Source organism: Aegilops tauschii, chromosome 3 (assembly GCF_002575655.3).
Source record: "Aegilops tauschii subsp. strangulata cultivar AL8/78 chromosome 3, Aet v6.0, whole genome shotgun sequence".
In the NCBI taxonomy this organism is placed as follows: domain Eukaryota; kingdom Viridiplantae; phylum Streptophyta; class Magnoliopsida; order Poales; family Poaceae; genus Aegilops; species Aegilops tauschii.
Genome location: NC_053037.3, coordinates 285,181,336 through 285,195,641, shown reverse-complemented (window position 1 = coordinate 285,195,641; position 14,306 = coordinate 285,181,336).

The following is a 14,306-nucleotide window of genomic DNA, read 5'->3' as shown; positions in this document are numbered from 1 at the left end:
ACTAATGAAAGAAGGGTGTGTGCATACACGATAATATATCTGCTTCCCTCTATTTTTATGCTTGTTCGAGGTGCCAGCCCCAAAAGAACAAATATTTTGCTTGATGGGGTTGGCAGCTCCATAATTAATAGAAGCATCAAATTAGTCATGCAACTTGGGAAGATCAAGAACACACACAAAAGTAATGAACAGAGGCCCAGAGCATTGATGTAATAGCTGGCATCAGAAAATGTAGGGTAAAACGAACAAAAACCAGCGGAACCACATGCTAGTTTGCTGATGTGTAATTAAGCATAGAGAACATGAAGCAGTCTGATGGAACCAACAGGTGGCATCAGAACAACACCATTATCATAAATATAGCATGCAAGAAGTAAAATAGTAGGCAGTGATATCTAGGAAGTACAGTAATACTTAGGACAAAACTAAAGCATATTAACTATATGTGCACTGGTATGTAATTTAGCACATGTAACATGTTCACTGCCAGAAGTATGGCCCTACAGGTGCAAGCAGAATAACGCGTGTCATGAAAAACTGAATGATGCCCTGAAGAAATTCAAAAGTGCGGTGCTTATGCTAAGAAAGTGAACGTAGGCGCCGACCGTTGGATAATAGTACCTGATTCTCGGCGGCATATGGGTATCGTTTGCATACTTGATAGCTAAGGATCGTCGATGGTGCTCGTGTTGCGGTTGAGTTTGGGCCGGCTGTCGCCGTCGCTGAAGCGGCTCCGGTGCTACGGTTGTGGCGCCTGTCGACATACAAGAAAGCTCATCTGTGGTAAGTGAACAGTTGCATGATAAAGAGAAAAACCGAAGGAGTACAAATTGAAATAACCTGATGAGGCTGCGGTGTCGGTAAAGCAGGGCCGGTGGAGTTGAATATGGCGTCCGTGGAGCAGGTCCGGTGTAGTGGACGAAGGCTTCGGCGGGCGCATTGTACAGTGCTTTCGGTGAGGCGGATCTGTTGCGGCGGACGAGGGCTTGTATGAAGGGCCAGCGAAGGGACGGACGAGGGAGTCAGTGAAGGGCCTACACTGTGGTGGACGAGGGCGCCGGTTAAGCAGATCCGGTGCGGTGGACCATGATGGCGGTCAAGGAGATCTAGAGTGATGCACAAGCCAGTCGCTGAAGCGGCTCCGGTGAAGTGGTGAGTTGGCAGTTGGGGGTTCCAAGATGCGGAAGCTAGATTCGTCGGGGTGTGAGGTCCACCGCTGCGGCGGAGGACTAGATTCGGCGGCTTGCCGTGGTTGGGGGGTCGGGGAGGGGAAGGGGAGGGGCTCTGGGGAAGAATGTTGGGGCAAAGAGGGGAAAACAATGGAGTTACCAAAGCAGCCCTTTTCCGTTCATGTGGCAGGGGTAAAACAGGAATATCGCAGGGCTAAACTTTCGGGCGCGAGATATTTCTATGTGAGCGGGAAGTTTGAAAGCTTTTGGCGCCTGAAATTATATTCTGCTCTTGTACGGCCGACTATGATATCATGGCCGAGAATTTGTTTGTTTTGCACTCAAAAAAAGTGCAAGTTTTGAAAATCAATGTCTCCAACTCGAAACTTAGATTGTCCATTCAATTCAGATATGGATCATTGAGCTACTACAAGCAAATACCATCATACGGTCCAATTCAAATGAAATTCCAAATGTGTTTATCCTAAATATGATGACAAAAGCAAAAATGTGTATGTGTATGAATAAAGTGGATGATTATAAAGTTTGAACATGCCCGTATGTGTATATCTCTAGGTTTGATATATGAATTTGAAATCACGAAATCCCGGCTTAAAAAATGTACCTCCGTTTAAATGAATTACAAAAGCTAATGACGGAGTCGAATTCCAAAATTCCAATCTTAGGTTTGTAATTCTAGTACATCATGGTATATCATGCATGTTCAAAAGTATCGTTATCTCATAGTCCAAACTGTGAAACAAATTGATCAACCATGAGTGCACACACTATTGACCATGTATATCTCAATGATGCTAAAGTCCCTCAAATATAGACACCTCACTCTTTATCTGAAGCCAACCCCCCCCCCCCTCGTCGCCGACCCCCCCCCACACACACACAGGGTCGTTCTCTCCCCCAAACACCAACACACGAGCACATTAACACCCCTCTCTCTTCTAAAGTCCGAACCCCAATATAGGTCTCTATCACTTTGTCTCTTGGGCATGCACACATCTCTTCCCCCACTCTCTAGCTAGGTCTCCCGGCATCTCTCTTTCCCAAGCACACACACTATGTAGAGTGTATCTTTCCCATACACACAAAATGTCGCCCCCAAACGTCTATATCCCTAGTTATGTGGTTCTCGCACACTCACCTCAAACACCACCCCCACTGCAAAACAAGCACACTTTGTCTCCTTGTGCACCACTCTCCTCTTTCTATCTCTCCCACATGCGGACCCGCCCCAGCTCCTCCCTGTATACATATATGTCGTGACTCTTTCCATAGCTCCCTAATGTATCATCGTTCTCGATCTCGCACATTGTTCTCTACACCATCTATTCTAGATCTCTCATGAAGTCCCTATCACACACACGATGACTCGCTTCCCTTGCGTCTCCGTACATAGGCCAATTTCAAACAACATCAACATTTTCTCCCTATCTATACGCCATTTATGGACACAAACGCCCCCTCTATCGCCCCCTCTCTTCCTCTCTCTCTCTCTCTCTCTCTCTCTCTCTCTCTCTCTCTCTCTCTCTCTCCGTCGCTAGCACTCTCTCTATCTCTCTCTCTCTCTCTCGCTCTCACACCCCTCTCCCACACACACTCGATGTCTCTTCCAAATAGTCTGCTCCCCCCGCCCGCACCCATGCCATCCCGCTACTACACATGCCACACCATTGCCCCTTCCCTTATACTAGGTTTACATCATTAGTGGTCTCTCTACTCCACATACACACACTCCCTCTCACACAAAAACGCGCGCACAAACACCCATTAATCTGGATCCTCATCTCTCCCCATGTCCGCATGTGTATCTCACACACTCACTCTCTAATTATGTATATGTGTCTCCACGTTACACAACACAAATCCCCATGTACATGTCTCTCTCTATCCTCCACACACATAGACACAAAGAATCTGTTATCATTGCCTCAGTCTCTAGACATATCACACACGCACACTGTCTCTCTCTCACACAAACACGCTCAACAAGGGTTTCCCCGTGAATAACTTACCGTCTATTCATCAACATTCGTGGCAGTACGGCGAACACGAGACGTGAAAAAGAATAAATCTACACGTGCTTAGACCAGCTAGTATGACTACTAGGACTAGAGCAAGCCAAAAAGTGCGCTGCCATCACCCCCTCCTTATCGGCGACGGGAAAACCTTTTTTTACACAGACGAGAAGTCATTGTGCTAAGGCCTCACATGCTGAGGCGTTGAATAGAATGTAGATGCTAGTTTACGGAAACAAGTATCGATAATATGTTTGTATCTCCATACTTATATTTCTTCTCTTATAAAAAACCGAGTTGGTGATGATGGTACGCGTGCCATCTTGCAATATAGACCGTCCGATCTATATCTGACTGATGGAAATTAAACTAAAAGATACCCGCACCCCTCTCCACATTTGCAGACAAGGCCTTCCCTTGTTCATCCTTATCTCCGACAACCTCATTGTTGAGCAATTAAGAAAGGAAGCCTCTGGAACAAACTGGCCTGGTGGCCGCTGCCGGCGTTGTCAATCCCCATGCCTCCGCTCAGTCCGACCACCAATCACCACCATGCCCCACTCCTCTTCACCTTATCTCCTATTTCTCGAGATATCATTAGTTTTTACACATGGTATTACTCCCGCATGGGTCAATCACAACGAGTGTTTTTATAAAAAAATGCATCTTGATGTTCCGTGCAATGCACGAATCTTGCTAGTACTCCTACAGAAGACTAAGTTGGTGATGATGGTGTGTCTGCCATCCATCTTTTGTGACCATTAGATCTACATCTAACGACTGTGAGGTAAGTTGTTGCCTTTTCTCACCAACATCCCACTTTTCTACCAATTTGCAGAAAAACCCATAATTAGTATCTTAAAACCAACCACATCCCTCCCTGACCTCACCAAAACAGCCCAAGGAATATATTCTAATTGAAACATAATATATCTCTAGTGATATATGTATATCAAAATTAGAGTGTTTTGTATCAAGTTTGTGAATAAGTATTATTCTAATTATGATTCGTTGCAACGCACATGAACATTGCTAGTATTTCCAACCATGCATTTTTTCCCTAGTGTTCCATAGTTTCGAGTTTTCCATCAAGATATTAGTCACTCATGGTTGATATTTACTTTCAATCATGTACACATATGCACTATGTAACTAGCCTTGCTTATTGGGTTCCAAAGCTTAACTTTCACTCCTACTTACAATATGTAGAGTATTTAACAAAAAAATACCACTTTCAACCAGCCCTAGGAAGAATCTATTGTACAAAAAATAGCAAAAACATACCCAAAATTTCTTAATCCACGCCAAAAACTACTACCTACCGATTAGGTTAGTTTAAACCCATTTATGACAGGGTTTGCCCACACGTCCGTGCTGACGAGGCAGCTTAAACCAACACATTTTGTTTGATCGTTGACACGAGGGACCCACATCTGACCTTCTATCCTATTATTCCCCCTCAAATCATTATTTTTTCTGAACATTACTTCAAATAGTACTGATGCGTGTTCGTCGGTGGCGCCGGTGATGAGCGAGTTGGCCGCCGCTCCGTTGGACGGGCCGGACGCCGCGCTGGCCTCCGCACGGATTGGCGGGCTGGCCCGAGCGTGACTCACGAGCGAGCAAGCCGCCGCGCTGGCCTTCGCTCGAGCCAGATGGCTGGCCTTAGCGCGGCACGCGCGAGCAAGCCGCTGCGCCGCCGTGCCAATCTAGCTAGCAAACCTTGCAGACAAGCAGCTGGACGGAGCTATCTTGGCTAGCTAGCGGCCGCGAGCGCCGGACGGAGCTGGCATCCGGGCTGCCGCAAGATGGGCTCCGCACTGCCGGCGGTTTTGACCTCGCCTTCTGCCGGCGGCGATAGCTGCGTCCCATGGCCGAGGATGACTAGGTGGACGGGCCGGAGGTAGGAGGTCACTCGGGGAATTTTGTGCAGACTGACATGTAGGTCCCACAAGTCATAACGCCCGGTCGAATAGAAGGCGTTGACTTAATGGGCGACATGGGCCCTGTTTGGATACTCTAAGTCAGACGTTAGATTCTAACCCTGAACTAACTCTAACCAAAGTGGTGTTTGGATGGCAGGGTTAGATTGACAACAAATGTATCCAAACAGGGCCATGGGTTGAAACGTGCCTATAACGGCACTTTGTAGAGTAGTCGTTTCTTGGTAGGGCTGGTTGGTAAGAGCATGTGCAATGGTTGATAAGGTCGTCTTATCCTAAGTCTGCCACGTATGCAAGTGGTAGTAGTTTCTTGCCATTATTAGTGGTTTCTTGCATTATTAGGAGTTTCTTGTAAGGAACAATGTACTACTAGCGACAAAAGGCGATTCTAGGTTGCGTTGTATACTACGCAACCTTCTCCTTGTAGACGTTGTTGGGCCTCCAAGTGCAGAGGTTTGTAGGCCAGTAGCAAATTTCCCTCAAGTGGATGACCTAAGGTTTATCAATCCGTGGGAGGCGTAGGATGAAGATGGTCTCTCTCAAGCAACCCTGCAACCAAATAACAAAGAGTCTCTTGTGTCCCCAACACACCCAATACAATGGTAAATTTTATAGGTGCACTAGTTCGGCAAAGAGATGGTGATACAAGTGCAATATGGATGGTACATATAGGTTTTTGTAATCCAAAAATATAAAAACAGCAAGGTAACTAATGATAAAAGTGAGCGTAAACGGTATTGCAATGCGCTGAAACAAGGCCTAGGGTTCATACTTTCACTAGTGCAAGTTCTCTCAACAATAATAACATAATTGGATCATATAACTATCCCTCAACATGCAACAAAGAGTCACTCCAAAGTCACTAATAGCGGAGAACAAACAAAGAGATTATGGTAGGGTACGAAACCACCTCAAAGTTATTCTTTCCAATCAATCCGTTGGGCTATTCCTATAAGTGTCACAAACAGCCCTAGAGTTCGTACTAGAATAACACCTTAAGACACAAATCAACCAAAACCCTAATGTCACCTAGATACTCCAATGTCACCTCAAGTATCTGTGGGTATGATTATACGATATGCATCACACAATCTCAGATTCATCTATTCAACCAACACATAGAACCTCAAAGAGTGCCCCAAAGTTTCTACAGGAGAGTCAAGACGAAAACGTGTGCCAACCACTATGCATAGGTTCATGGGCGGAACCCGCAAGTTGATCACCAAAACATACATCAAGTGGATCAATAGAATAACCCATTGTCACCACGGTTATCCCACGCAAGACAACATCAAGTGTTCTCAAATCATTAAAGACTCAATCCGATAAGATAACTTCAAAGGGAAAACTCAATCCATTACAAGAGAGTAGAGGGGGAGAAGAAACATAAGATCCAACTATAGTAGCAAAGCTCGCGATACATCAAGATCGTGCCGAATCAAGAACACGAGAGAGATATCAAACACATAGCTACTGGTACATACCCTCAGCCCCGAGGGTGAACTACTCCCTCCTCGTCATGGAGAGCGCCGGGATGATGAAGATGGCCACCGGTGAGGGTTCCCCCCTCCGGCAGGGTGCCGGAACAGGATCCCGATTGGTTTTTAGTAGCTACAGAGGCTTGCGGCGGCGGAACTCCCGATCTATTCTGTTCCCCGAAGTTTTTAGGGTATATGGATATATATAGGCGGAAGAAATACGTCAGGGGAGCCACGAGGGTGGAGGGTGCGCCCCCTACCTCGTGGCTCCCTCGTTTCTTTCCTGGCGTGCACTCCAAGTCTATCAGGTTGCTTTCCTTCCAAAAATAACTTCTCCAGAAGGTTTCATTCCGTTTCGACTCTGTTTGATATTCCTTTTCTTTGAAACACTGAAATAAGGGGAAAAACAGGAACTCGCAGTGGGCTCTGGGTCAATAGGTTAGTCCCAAAAATAATATAAAAGTGCATAGTAAAGCCCATAAAACATCCAAGATGGATAATATAATAGCATGAATACTCCATAAATTATAAATACGTTGGAGACGTATCAGCATCCCCAAGCTTAATTCCTGCTCGCCCTCGAGTAGGTAAATGATAAAAGAAATAATTTATGAAGTGTGAATGCTAGCAGGTGCACAAGTTTGATCAATGATAATTTCAATCACCTTTTCTAGCATCAATATATGTCATAACAGTAGCTCATATCATAAAACTTTGCATGATCAAGTAACAAACTATTCACATGTTAAAGTATAGATCATAAACTTTCTTGAAAACTAACAAACTATGTTCTCAGTCATATAATAGTTGCAATTCATCTTATTTTCAGGAAGAGTCTATGTCAGAGCTTTGATTCAGCAAACTTCACATACTCAACTATCATTTAGTCTTCCATGATTGCTACCACTCAAAGCATATTTTTAGAACAAATAGTATTCATCGAACACAGAGAAAGATAGGGGCTTAATGTTTCGCCTCCCAACCTTTTACCTCAAGGGTAATGTCAACAATAATAATTCATGCTCAAATACATTTGAATGGTCATATATGCTTAGATCTTTCCATCATATGATGCTTGCCAACTAAAGAGTGGGTTGGAATGAGAAGGAATACTACTGACTCTTGCATAAAAGTGAATGATAGGCCCTTCACAGAGGGAAGCAGGGATTTGCAGAGGTGCCAGAGCTCGAAGCTAAAATAGAGATGAAAATAATTTTGAGAGGTATGCTTTCATTGTCAACATAACGACCAAGAGTTCCCAATATCTTCCATACTAGATACATTATAGGCGATTCCCAAACAGAAAGGTATAGATTTTTACTCCCTCTCCACCAACAATCATCAATCCATGGCTTCCCCGAAACAACGGGTGCCTCCAACTAACATCAAACCTGGGGAGTTTTGTTTGCAATTATTTTTTATTTGATTTCGATCTTTTGATCATGGGACTGGGCATCCCAGTTACCGGCCATTTTCTCGTGAATGATGAGCGGAGTCCACTCATCGTGAGAATAACCCACCTAGCATGGAAGATACTGCTAACCCGTAGTCGCTACATGAGCGATCCGGGCATACAAAACAGATTATTATTTGAAGGTTTAGAGTTTGGCACATGCAAATTTACTTGGAACGGCAGGTAAATACCGCATATAGGTAGATATGGTGGACACTCATGGAAGAAACTTGGTTCAATGAGTTTGGATGCACAAGCAGTATTCCCGCTTAGTACAGATATTTTGGCTAGCAAAGGATTCTAAATAGCAAGCACCACATGTTAGAGGATCCAATCATAGAAGATGTCCAAGATAGTATATTTATATGTGAAATCTCTCTTCCTTCAATATTCTTTCATGAATTGTTCAAGTGACTAATACAATGTTTGCTAACCTTCAATAAATTTACCACCTCTACTTCTTATATGTGAAGGCATTACTCCCCATGGGAAAGGCATATGAAACATATATAATTTCAGATTTATGACATTCAAATCATTCAACCATTTACTCATAGGATAAAAGTGAAGCACACGAGTAAATGACAAACTACTTCAAAAAGATATAAGTGAAGATCAATGAGTAGTTAAATAATTATGTAGCTATGTGAAGACTCTCTCTCATTTAAGAATTTTCAGATATTGGTATTTTATTCAAACAGCAAGCAAATCTAAAGAAAATAAAATGATGCTCCAAGCAAAACACATATCATGTGGTGAATAAAAATATAGCTCCAAGTAAAGTTACCGATGAACGAAGACGAAAGAGGGGATGCCTTCCGGGGAATCCCCAAGCTTAGACTCTTGGTTATCCTTGAATATTACCTTGGGGTGCCTTGGGCATCCCCAAGCTTAGGCTCTTGCCACTCCTTATTCCATAGTCCATTGAATCTTTACCCAAAACTTGAAAGCTTCACAACACAAAACTTAACAGAGAACTCGTAAGCTCCGTTAGCGAAAGAAAAGAAAACACCACTTCAAGTTACTGTAATGAACTCATTATTTATTTATATTAGTGTTAAACCTACTGTATTCCAACTTCTCTATGGTTTATAAACTATTTTACTAGCCATAGATTCATCAAAATAAGCAAACAACACATAGAAAATAGAATCTGTCAAAAACAGAACAGTCTGTAGTAATCTGTAACTAACGCAAACTTCTGGAACTCCAAAAATTCTAAAATAAATTGGTAGACCTGAGGAATTTGTCTAGTAATCATCTGCAAAAAGAATCAACTAAATATCACTCTCCAGTAAAAAGCTTTAGCTAATCTCGTGAGCGCTAAATTTTCTGTTTTTTACAGCATGATCATAAAGACTTCACCCAAGTCTTCCCAAAGGTTCTACTTGGCACAAACACTAATTAAAACATAAAACCACGTCTAAACAGAAGCTAGATGGATTATTTATTCCTAAACAGAACCAAAAAGCGAGAAACTAAAATAAAATTGGGTTGACTCCCAACAAGCGCTAACGTTAACGCCCCTAGCTAGGCATGATGATTTCAATGATGCTCATATAAAAGATAAGAACTGAAACATAAAGAGAGCATCATGAAGAATATGACTAGCACATTTAAGTCTAACCCACTTCCTATGCATAGGGATTTTGTGATCAAACAATTTATGGGAACAATAATCAACTAGCATAGGAAGGCAAAACAAGCATAACTTTAAGATTTTCAACACATAGAGAGGAAACTTGATATTATTGCAATTCCTACAAGCATATATTCCTCCCTCATAATAATTTTCAGTAGCATCATGAATGAATTCAACAATATAACCAGAACCTAAAGCATTCTTTTCATGATCTACTAGCATAGAAATTTTATTACTCTCCACATAAGCAAAATTCTTCTCATTCAGAATAGTGGGAGTATCATAAGAGACTTGAATACTATAAATTGTTTCCACATTAAAAGAGTAATGTTCAGAGAAAGGGTACTCATAATCATGACAAGTTTTATAAATATAATCATCACTACTCTTTATAGCATAAGTTTCATCACAATAATCATCATAAATAGGAGGCATGCTTTCATCATAATAAATTTGCTCATCAAAACTTGGGGGACAAAAAATATCATCTTCATCAAACATAGCTTCCCCAAGCTTGTGGCTTTGCATATCATTAGCATCATGGATATTCAAGGAATTCATACTAACAACATTGCAATAATGCTCATCATTCAAATATTTAGTGCCAAACATTCTAATGCATTCTTCTTCTAGCACTGAGCACAATTATCAGAATCCTTATTTTCACGGAAGACATTAAAAAGATGAAGCATATGAGGTACTCTCAATTCCATTTTTTTGTAGGTTTCTTTTATAAACTAAACTAGTGATAAAACAAGAAACAAAAAGATTCGATTGCAAGATCTAAAGATATACCTTCAAGCACTCACCTCCCCGGCAACGGCGCCAGAAAAGAGCTTGGTTGACGGGGTGTGAGTGCCGCTTACCTAGCCTCCCCGGCAACGGCGCCAGAAAAGAGCTTGATGTCTACTACGCAACCTTCTCCTTGTAGACGTTGTTGGGCCTCCAAGTGCAGAAGTTTGTAGGACAGTAGCAAATTTCCCTCAAGTGGATGACCTAAGGTTTATCAATTCGTGGGAGGCGTAGGATGAAGATGGTCTCTCTCAAGCAACCCTGCAACCAAATAACAAAGAGTCTCTTGTGTCCCCAACACACCCAATACAATGGTAAACTGTATAGGTGCACTAGTTCGGCGAAGAGATGGTGATACAAGTGCAATATGGATGGTAGATATAGGTTTTTGTAATCTGAAAATATAAAAACAGCAAGGTAACTAATGATAAAAGTGAGAGTAAACGGTATTGCAATGCGCTGAAACAAGGCCTAGGGTTCATACTTTCACTAGTGCAAGTTCTCTCAACAATAATAACATAAGTGGATCATATAACTATCCCTCAACATGCAACAAAGAGTCACTCCAAAGTCACTAATAGCAGAGAACAAACGAAGAGATTATGGTAGGGTACGAAACCACCTCAAAGTTATTTATTCCAATCAATCCGTTGGGCTATTCCTATAAGTGTCACAAACAGCCCTAGAGTTCGTACTAGAATAACACCTTAAGACACAAATCAACCAAAACCCTAATGTCACCTAGATACTCCAATGTCACCTCAAGTATCCGTGGGTATGATTATACGATATGCATCACACAATCTCAGATTCATCTATTCAACCAACACATAGAACCTTAAAGAGTGCCCCAAAGTTTCTACCGGAGAGTCAAGACGAAAACGTGTGCCAACCCCTATGCATAGGTTCATGGGCGGAACCCGCTAGTTGATCACCAAAACATACATCAAGTGGATCAATATAATAACACATTGTCACCACGGTTATCCCACGCAAGACATACATCAAGTGTTCTCAAATCATTAAAGACTCAATCCGATAAGATAACTTCAAAGGGAAAACTCAATCCATTACAAGAGAGTAGAGGGGGAGAAGAAACATAAGATCCAACTATAATAGCAAAGCTCGCGATACATCAAGATTGTGCCGAATCAAGAACACAAGAGAGAGATCAAACAAGCTACTGGTACATACCCTCAGCCCCGAGGGTGAACTACTCCCTCCTCGTCATGGAGGGCGCCGGGATGATGAATATGGCCACTGGTGAGGGTTCCCCCCTCCGGCAGGGTGCCGGAACAGGGTCCCGATTGGTTTTTGGTGATTACAGAGGCTTGCGGCGGCGGAACTCCCGATCTATTCTGTTCCCCGAAGTTTTTAGGGTATATGGATATATATATAGGCGGAAGAAATACGTCAGGGGAGCCACGAGGGGCCCACAAGGGTGGAGGGCGCGGCCTAGGGAGGTGGGCGCGCCCCCTACCTCGTGGCTCCCTCGTTTCTTTCATGACGTGCACTCCAAGTCTATCAGGTTGCTTTCCTTCCAAAAATAACTTCTCTAGAAGGTTTCATTCCGTTTCGACTCCGTTTGATATTCCTTTTCTTCGAAACACTGAAACAAGGGGAAAAACAGGAACTGGCACTGGGCTCTGGGTCAATAGGTTAGTCCCAAAAATAATATAAAAGTGCATAGTAAAGCCCATAAAACATCCAAGATGGATAATATAATAGCATGAATACTTCATAAATTATAGATACGCTGGAGACGTATCATTGTACTCCAACGAGTACTACTAGTGGTCGCAGGAGTGTATACCTTCTTTTGTGGGTTCGATCCCGGCCGAACGCATGAAGGCCTTTTTTTTAAATAGTAACTTCGCTACGAGCCAATATTTTACACGGGTAGTTTGAGTTTTGAAGTCAAACGGACGTGCGGCACCACAATCTGGTGCACTGGATAGCCTAGCCATGTGAACGGGTTTTCTTCCCAGCATCTCGTGGCTCGCGTCCTCGCCCTAGCCGCACCTCGTTTGCAGCTTCCTCATCAGCTAGTAGCATATTTAAACTACCGCCTCCCAATTAAGCCCGAGGAGCTGGAAAAGCCTGGCGGGGCATTGGGAACTGTGCAATATGGCTCTGTACGTAATGTGCTCTACTACTACTCTGTAGCTTGTGGCGTTGCACGCATGGACTTCACTCCATTATCGGCTCTACTATAAAAGAAATTCCTCTTGGCGTGTTTTTGTTTGACGGAGGCAAAAGCTTCGCTTCTCATTCATAAAGAAGGAACTACTAACAAAGTTCGACGAGATCCATTACACCTCCACAAATGGAAGCGAAAAGCCTAGTCTCGCTGTATCAAATAACTCAAATGTTCTGCCCCCGCAGTAACCGTCGCGGATAAACAGACTGCTAGTGTGTGCGTGAGAGGAGCGGCTGAGTAAGCCAGCTACGTGAGAGGAGCAGCTTAATAGAGCACCGAGAGTACCCACTAGGCCACTACGCAGGTGTACTTTCCCTGCATTGATAGTACAACGATGGTTCTAGAGAACAGTAGTACCCTCCACTTCCAACTGTAGCTCCTTGGCCCTGATATTCAAGAGTTCAAAACTGGTGCACTATACTAGAAGTACAGTACATCGCACTACTAGTTGAGAAAGTAGTACTAGTACTGCTACAGTACGAGTACGTACTCCTCCGTCACATAATGTAAGACGTTTTTTGACACTAGTTGGCGTGTACAAAAAATAGCAAAAACATACCCAAAATTTCTTAATCCACGCCAAAAACTACTAGCTAGTGCCAAAAATTTCTTACTAGTGCTATTATTTACAGTATAATGCAATCCCATAACGTCCCATAATGCTAGTACTAGTAGTAAATAATAGCCTCACCCCATCGCTAAGGAACGATCTACAGTTGGAAGGGACGAGGCCCTGCGGTTACTACGCTCTTATCTCCTCCTCGCCAGTTCCTCTCCCCTGAAGAGAAGGCAGTTCGTCGCTGCTCCCATGGATTCGCCAGGCGGTTCTCCTCCTCGTTGGGGCTAGGAGACCTTGGACGATGATCCTCTCAGAGAAATCGCACGCCGCTCCGACATCCTCACCGCCCCAAGACTCGGTGCTTCCTGCACCAACTTTTTCAAGACGGTGCTTAAAAAGGCTTGGGAAAAGGCCATGCTTGTTGGTCTTCCATGCGTCCTCGAGGAGAAGATTCTTCTATGGGAAAATCCTTCGAACAGTCCACCGCTCCCTGGCCATGGTTGCACGTTGACTCCGCTAGAGTTGCCGACGTTGAGAGGTAGTCGGATTTTGTCTGATGAGCAGGTCAGTAATGGAGTTTGATCATGTAGTACTTAGTTATTCCATTTCCATCTCGTACTTTCTTCGCTGCCCACCGTCTTATATATAGGTCTGGGTCGGTGCCAACAAAGATTGGCTTGCATACCTCCGGCCGGATACCACCATCATTTTGCACAACATCCACAGCAGTGCGGCCGTTCCGGTAGACCCCTTCTCCACCATTGGGATCGGCCTTCCGGACTGGCTGGGCTTGAATACGTATGATGATGCCTACATGAGATTGAAGAAGATAGCAATTGCGGACCTGCCGACAAAGCGACGCGGCTACGACGATTACTATCTCATCGCGGTGTTCGACATAAGGATTACCATCAATGCAAGAGGCAGTAACGGCAGAGGCTGGTGCATGTTGGCGGCGGTAGATTTGTACCCCTGCACGTTCGAAGACGCCGTGCGCCATCTAGGCCGCATCTTCGCGGTGACAAGCCAGGGGACTT